Here is a 6,964-nt window from a genome sequence, read left to right on the forward strand (position 1 = left end):
GGCTAGCACAAATATAAAAGAAAACATCTTGAAACTCGTTTATAGATGGCACCTGACCCCGAATAAATTAGCCAAAATATATAAAAATGATTTAGACAATTGTTGGAAATGTGGTGAAAAAGGAGGAAATTATTTTCATTGTTGGTGGAGCTGTGGAAAAATACATAAATTGTGGGATGAAATTTATGAAGAAATGAAAAAAATGTTGAGGGTGACTTTTGGAAAAAAAACCAGAGTATCTACTACTGAGCATCATTCCAGATAATATACCGGATAATAAGAGAAACATATTCTTGTATGTGTGTGTAGCAGCAAGACTATTGATTGCTCAGAACTGGAGGAAGAAAGATCTACCCACAATTCAAGAATGGCAATTAAAAATGATTGAATTCATGAATCTAGAGAGAATGACGGCAGCAATTCGAAACACCTCTAAACAGAAATCCAAATTGGAATGGGGAGTTGTAGAGGAATATTTTTTAAAAATTGGCATAAAAACAGAGTTGATTATCTGTTTAAATTAGATAGTCATGAGGAAAATAAAAATTTGGAAAACAATAACGAAATAAAAACAAAAATCAAAGACAGATACAACAAATGAAAGCAACGCAAATTCAAAATGTATTTATAAGGTAAGCGGTGTGAAATGACTTGGAAGGTAACTTTCTTTCTTTTCATGACTGGGAATAAGTATATATGGTATAACAAGATTTATACATAACACTATGATTTTATGATTTTATATTGTCAAGTTTTATGAAATTTAATAAAGGTGATTTTTAAAATCTTATTAAAAAAAACACAGTATGGCAAGTATATTTTTGGACATTCTGCTGACTGTTGGCATACTTCAGCAAATGTTTGATGAGCAGATAAAAGTGATTAGATATAATGATGCTGAATAGAGAATGCAACTAAAGCAGAGCTTAATGAGATTGGTTACAGGTAGGTAGCCGTGTTGGTCTGGATCGAAGTAAAATAAAAAAATTCCTTCAGTAGCATGCATGCACACGAAAGAAGTGTGCATGCACACTGTATCTGAAGAAGTGTGCATGCACACGAAAGCTCATACCAAAATAAAAACTTAATGAGATTGAAAGTAGAATCAAAAAGGACAGAGAGACTGCAGGTTGCATGTGTATGTCCATAATGGACCTCAGCTTTCTAGATGCCAAGCTTAACCTCTCAATTTATTCCTTCTATACAGCTCTTAATGGCACAAAACCACTGCTTTCCCCAAATTTCAACCCTAAATCAAAGCCTAGGTTGCCAACTGGTACTCACTTATCTGGGAGTAAGCCCCATTAAACCTTAAAACAAATATTTGTGAGTAGATAATCTATATTAATTTACAGCAAGCTAACAATGCTTATTAATGAGTATGTGTAAGATTATGCTCCCCTTGAAGAACATCCAGATATCCAAGTAGAGACAGGAATGGAAAAAGTAGGGCTCGTAATAATAATATTCTGCTCTGGTCAGACCTCACCTGGAGTACTGTGTCCAGTACTGGGCACCACAGTTCAAGAAGGATACTGACAAGCTGGAACGTGTCCAGAAGAGGGCAACGAAAATGGTCAAAGGCCTGGAAATGATGCCTTATGAGGAACGGCTTAGGGAGCTGGGTATGTTTAGCCTAGAGAAGAGAAGGTTAAGGGGTGATATGATAGCCATGTTCAAATATATAAAAGGGTGTCATGTAGAGGAGGGAGAAAGGTTGTTTTCTGCTGCTCCAGAGAAGCGGACACAGAGCAATGGATTCAAACTTCAAGAAAGAAGATTGCACCTAAACATTAGGAAGAACTTCCTGACAGTAAGAGCTGTTTGGCAGTGGAATTTGCTACCAAGGAGTGTGGTGGAGTCTCCTTCTTTGGATATCTTTAAGCAGAGGCTTGACAGGCATATGTCAAGAATGCTTTGATGGTGTTTCCTGCTCAGCGGAGGGTTGGACTGGATGGCCCTTGTGGTCTCTTCCAACTCTACGATTCTATGATTCTATGATTCTAATAATAATAAGGATAGTAATAATTTTATTATTTATACACCACCCATCTGGCTGGAGTTCCCCAGCCACTATGGACTGCTTACAGTATATATATATATATATATATATATATATATATATATATATATATATATATATATATATATATAAAATATCTTGTTATCTGCTTTCAATCACCCTAAAGCAGGGATGGGAAGCCTATAGCCCTCCAGATATTGCTTGACTACAGCCCTCATCATTGCTGACCATCTTCCATACTGGCTTGGATTGGAGTTTTTGGAATCCATCAACATCTGGAGTGGCACACACACACACCCAACCCCTGCCCTAGTGGAAGTGAATCAGAATACATAATTAAGAAATAAAAATGCTGAAGTTTGCAGAAGAAGCCAGAGACATCATGGTTGCTGAATGAAATTGGACACTGAATTAAAATCTACCAAAAGGCTGAAACATCAGGCTCAGCAATTTTGGGAATCCTGACCACCCTCACCTAGGTGTGGATGAAGTGTGGGGTCTGAGAGATTTCAAGAATCCTCTCTCTCCCTAAGGTTCTAGCACATAGAGGCTGACAGAATCAAGAGAGATTTTTCACAAGGCTCTATAACAGGAGCCATACAGGAGGGCAGGGGGCACCAACTCAACCTCTCCAGAATTAGAGTGGCATTTATCCCTAGGGGTGTGGGCAAACGTGCATTCCCAGGCCACTGGGGAAGGAGGCTGAGAGCAAGGGGACACAACTGCCATCCCTCAGAACAGCAATGAGCGGCCATTGCACTCATGTCACATGGCTGGTGTGAATCCAGGTTCACTCAGCCAACTTCCAAGATGCTGGCTACATTTTAGAGTCTCCATTGACTACAAGGTCTTCTATTATGAGCTTCTAAGTTCTCATTTCACCCATACTCCACTGGTGCATTATTATCTAATGAAAGGGAAATTAAAATAACAGTTCCGAATATTTTGTTCAGCATTTTTCTTCTGCAATTCCACAGGGAATCCCGAGCGCTAGATGAATAACTACACTCCTGCTTAGTTATTAACAGGGCTATAATTAATCTGCTGCTCCTCAAAAATCCCTGTGTATTTGCTCTGGCCACTGGCAACATAACACAAAGGATACTACAACTTAACCAGAATTATTTAAATAGGGACTGGGATCAGCAAGTCTGATTCTGGATACTCCCGGATTGTGTTCTCTCAGGAGATAATTTTTATCTTGGAGAAACCTATTCTAGTGTTGCCAAGAAAAATCATAGTTTCTGCATAAAACAAACAGTTGCCCTTGGATTAAGGATGGTGGTTTTACTGTTCCTGCTGCTGGAAGTGATTTCTTACAATGTATGTGAGGCTCACATAGCAAAATGCAGGCTCCAAGATCCACACCATCCACTTCACACGTATCATCAGCCAGGAGAGTTTCTCATTGGTGGCATTGTTTTCCATGGTGGCTTCATCTCCTCTCCAGCAACATTCACTGAGGAACCCCCACCGGCGCTGCCTGAAGAGCTTGTGTAAGAATTACGACACTCCTTTATTACAGCATAGGAATGATCAAACCTAGAATTGCAGCCTCAGTATAATATGTTCCTATGGCTTCATTTTTCGATTTTAGGCTAAGGTTTGTTTCAGCACTGAAAGGTACTAATGAAATATAGTATTTAGTGAATTCCAACAACCATCACTGACTCATGAAAACGGGGTCATTGCAGGGAGAGACCAGAGACTTTGTAAGTGTCAGAAAAAGACCTCAGACATGTAAGGGAAGATATCCCATTACCCCACATTAGCAACCCCTGCTCTAGATAGTATTAATCTTAAAAGTTTGGAAAAGTGGGGCAAAAGTAACAACATGAATTCCAATAGGGACAAATGCACAAATCTAAAATGAGGGGCACTTGGGTTGCCAGTAGTACATGTGGAAATGTTCAGGGATCTGCATCAACAGAAGTATAGTGTCCTGATCAAAGGAAGTAAAAGTTCTGCTCTATTCTGCTCTGGTCACCTGGAGTCCTGGGTCCAGTTCTGATCACCACAATTTAAGAAGGATATTGGCAAGCTGAAACATGTGCAGAGGAGGGCAACAGAGATGGTCTGGAAACCAAGTCTTATGCTGACCAGTTGAGGGAGTTTGGTATGTTTAGCTATGATGAGACTGAGGGGAGCTATGATAGCCATTTTCAAATATCTCAAGGGCTGTCTCCAGGAAGATGAAGCATGCTTGTTTTCTCTTGCTCCAAATCAGGGCATTCAAGTTACAAGAAATGAGATTTCCACTAAACACCAAGAAGACATTTCTATTTATGAGGTCTGTTCAACAGTAGAACAGACTGAGAGTTAACCCCACTGAACTCAATATGATTAACTACTGCTTTGATATGTAAAAGGAAATAACTGCTGGCATTCCTACTGAAACAGTTTGCAACTCTCATTCTAGGGTGGTGCCTAAGCTTTACCAGCACATCGTGACCTTGGCATTTGCAGTCAAGGAGATCAACGAAGACCCTCACATCTTACCCAATATCACCTTGGGCTTTCACTTATATGACAGCTATACCCATGCAAAGAGCACATATCTTGCCACACTGCTACTTTTATCGATGGTGGAGAAATTTGTTCCCAACTATATATGTGATGTTGAACGTTATCTGGCAGGGGTCATTGGGGGATTGGATTCTGAAATCTCCTTTTATGTGGCAACCGTTTTGGATATCTTTAAGATTCCGCAGGTAGGACACCTATGTACAATACCTCTATTATTTTCCATAGAGAAAGAGGAAGGTTCCTCAGCATCAGTTCAGGGTGAAGATGAAATTGGAAGGAGAACCATGTACACCACCTTGAGACCCTTGGAAAATAAAGGTGGTACATAATTGTAATATAAGCAAACAGACAGAGAGACAGACAAACCTGAAGAAAGGGGAAGGTTGCAATACCTGAAAAACAATATGTAACTCTCCCCTGTCTTAGACACACATTTAGATCACTTATATACCAAAGGCCACTGATGGGAGAGTGGGCTTCTCTCTCACCGGCAGTTTTTGCTTATGCATCAGTTTCTGCTTAGTTAGGAGGGTATCTGAATTGAGCTGCTGAGGAAAAGGGGAATTGCCTACAGGATAAAAGCAGTAAGAATTTAGGTGCCAGTGGAAGATTTAGTGAGGAGGGCATGTCAAATAACCTGCTGGGGAAGTGGGGGAATTGCTTACAGCTAAAAAAGCTGACAGGCAGGAGCCAGTACAATAACTATTTAGCACACCTGACATAATTAAAGACACAGAGAAGTTATGGCAAATTGCAGATACAATCCAGTTCCACAGGAGAACAGTAAGAGTATTTAGCAGCTGACTCACAAATGAAATAAATGTTCATAAATAAAGTCTGAGAAGAATCAGCACAGCTTTGCTGTGTGATGGGGCATGTGCATCATGAAGAAGAAAGACGAAGTTCCAGAGAAGAAATGTATATCTGACCTAAGTTGCAATTCTGAAAAAGCCAGATAATGTCTAGATAATCTGCTGTTTGGGGCATGGTATGTTCTTCCATTCAGTTTTATCCATTGTACAAGAGCCTGCCAAATTTTGAAATGACATAAAAAATGAATGTTTGTTTTTAATGAAGTAGACACAATGCCCTTCTCCAGTCATGAAAGTCTTAAGAAGATTCATAAAAATAATATAAAACTAAAACAGATACAGTCCCCTCTCCCAGGGCTGGGTGGTGCAAGGCGCCAGGGCATCTGGCCATCAGGGGCGCAGAAAGGGTGCCGAACGCTGGTGTCTGCCTCCGCACGCCTCTGCTGTTGAGCGGCTTCAGGCCGCTTTCCAGAGGTGCATGGTGAGCGCTGGCCTGGGGTTGCCTGAACAGCTGAGAGTTGTAGCGCGGTGGCTGCAGGCTCACCCTCCCCGCGTACCTCCGGAGCTTTGCGCGGGAATTGGGAGCCTGGGGCTGCCTCCTCCGTGCCTCTCGGTTTTTGAGTGTATTCAGGCCGCTCTCCAGAGGTGCGCATGGAGATCGAGCCTGGGGCTGCCTCCTCCGCGCCTCTCAGTTCCCCACGCGCCCCTCCTGCCCGCCTCACTCACGGGGCGCGCCGTAGGGATATTGGCACCAGGGCGCCAGATATGGTTAAGACGGCCCTGCCCTCTCCAGTCATCAAATCAAAGGTTTAAAAACCAGAAAACGGAGATGATCCCAGTTTTCAGCCCACCTGCATGTGTGTCTTTTGTATAACTGAGAAAGAGGCACACAAACCCTGAAGCATTGGTAAAAGGGCATCTTTGACTAACAGGGTTCAGCACATAATGTATATGAATACTTTGAAAGAACTCCACTTTGTCTCTTCTCTTCCTCCATTCCCGCTTTAGCTCATTTATGGCTCTGCTCCAGTGATGAATGAGAAAAGCCCAGGGCTTCCCTTCTACCAGATGGCAGCCCCAGAAGCCCTTCAGTATGAGGGAATTCTCTCTTTGCTTCTGCATTTCAAGTGGACATGGATTGGAGTCATTGCAATGGACAGTGACAACGGAGAAAGATTTGTGCAAACTATTTCCTCAATGTTTACCAAAAGTGGTGTCTGCATTGCACTCCTACAAAGAATCCCCGATCTTAGTTTTAGTTCTGAAATGTTTGACTTGCTACAACAGGGGGAAATTATAATCCATAAAATCTTTAGCAGCAAAGCTAATGTAATGGTAGCCCAAGGAAAATCTTATTCCATGGGAACTTTTAGATGGCTTGCATACCTAACAGAGGATGATGACATGACATACAATATAAAAAGTAAAGTATGGATAATAACAGCCCATGTTGAGTTCACTTCATTTGTCATTCAAAAGAACTGGGATTCAGGAATATTCAATGGTGCTATATCCTTTGAAATTCACTTCAGAAACCCACCGGGATTTCATCAGTATGTTCTGCACATAAACCCTTCCAGCACAGATGGGGATGGTTTTATCA

This window comes from Zootoca vivipara, chromosome 13 (assembly GCF_963506605.1).
Source record: "Zootoca vivipara chromosome 13, rZooViv1.1, whole genome shotgun sequence".
In the NCBI taxonomy this organism is placed as follows: Eukaryota; Metazoa; Chordata; class Lepidosauria; order Squamata; family Lacertidae; genus Zootoca; species Zootoca vivipara.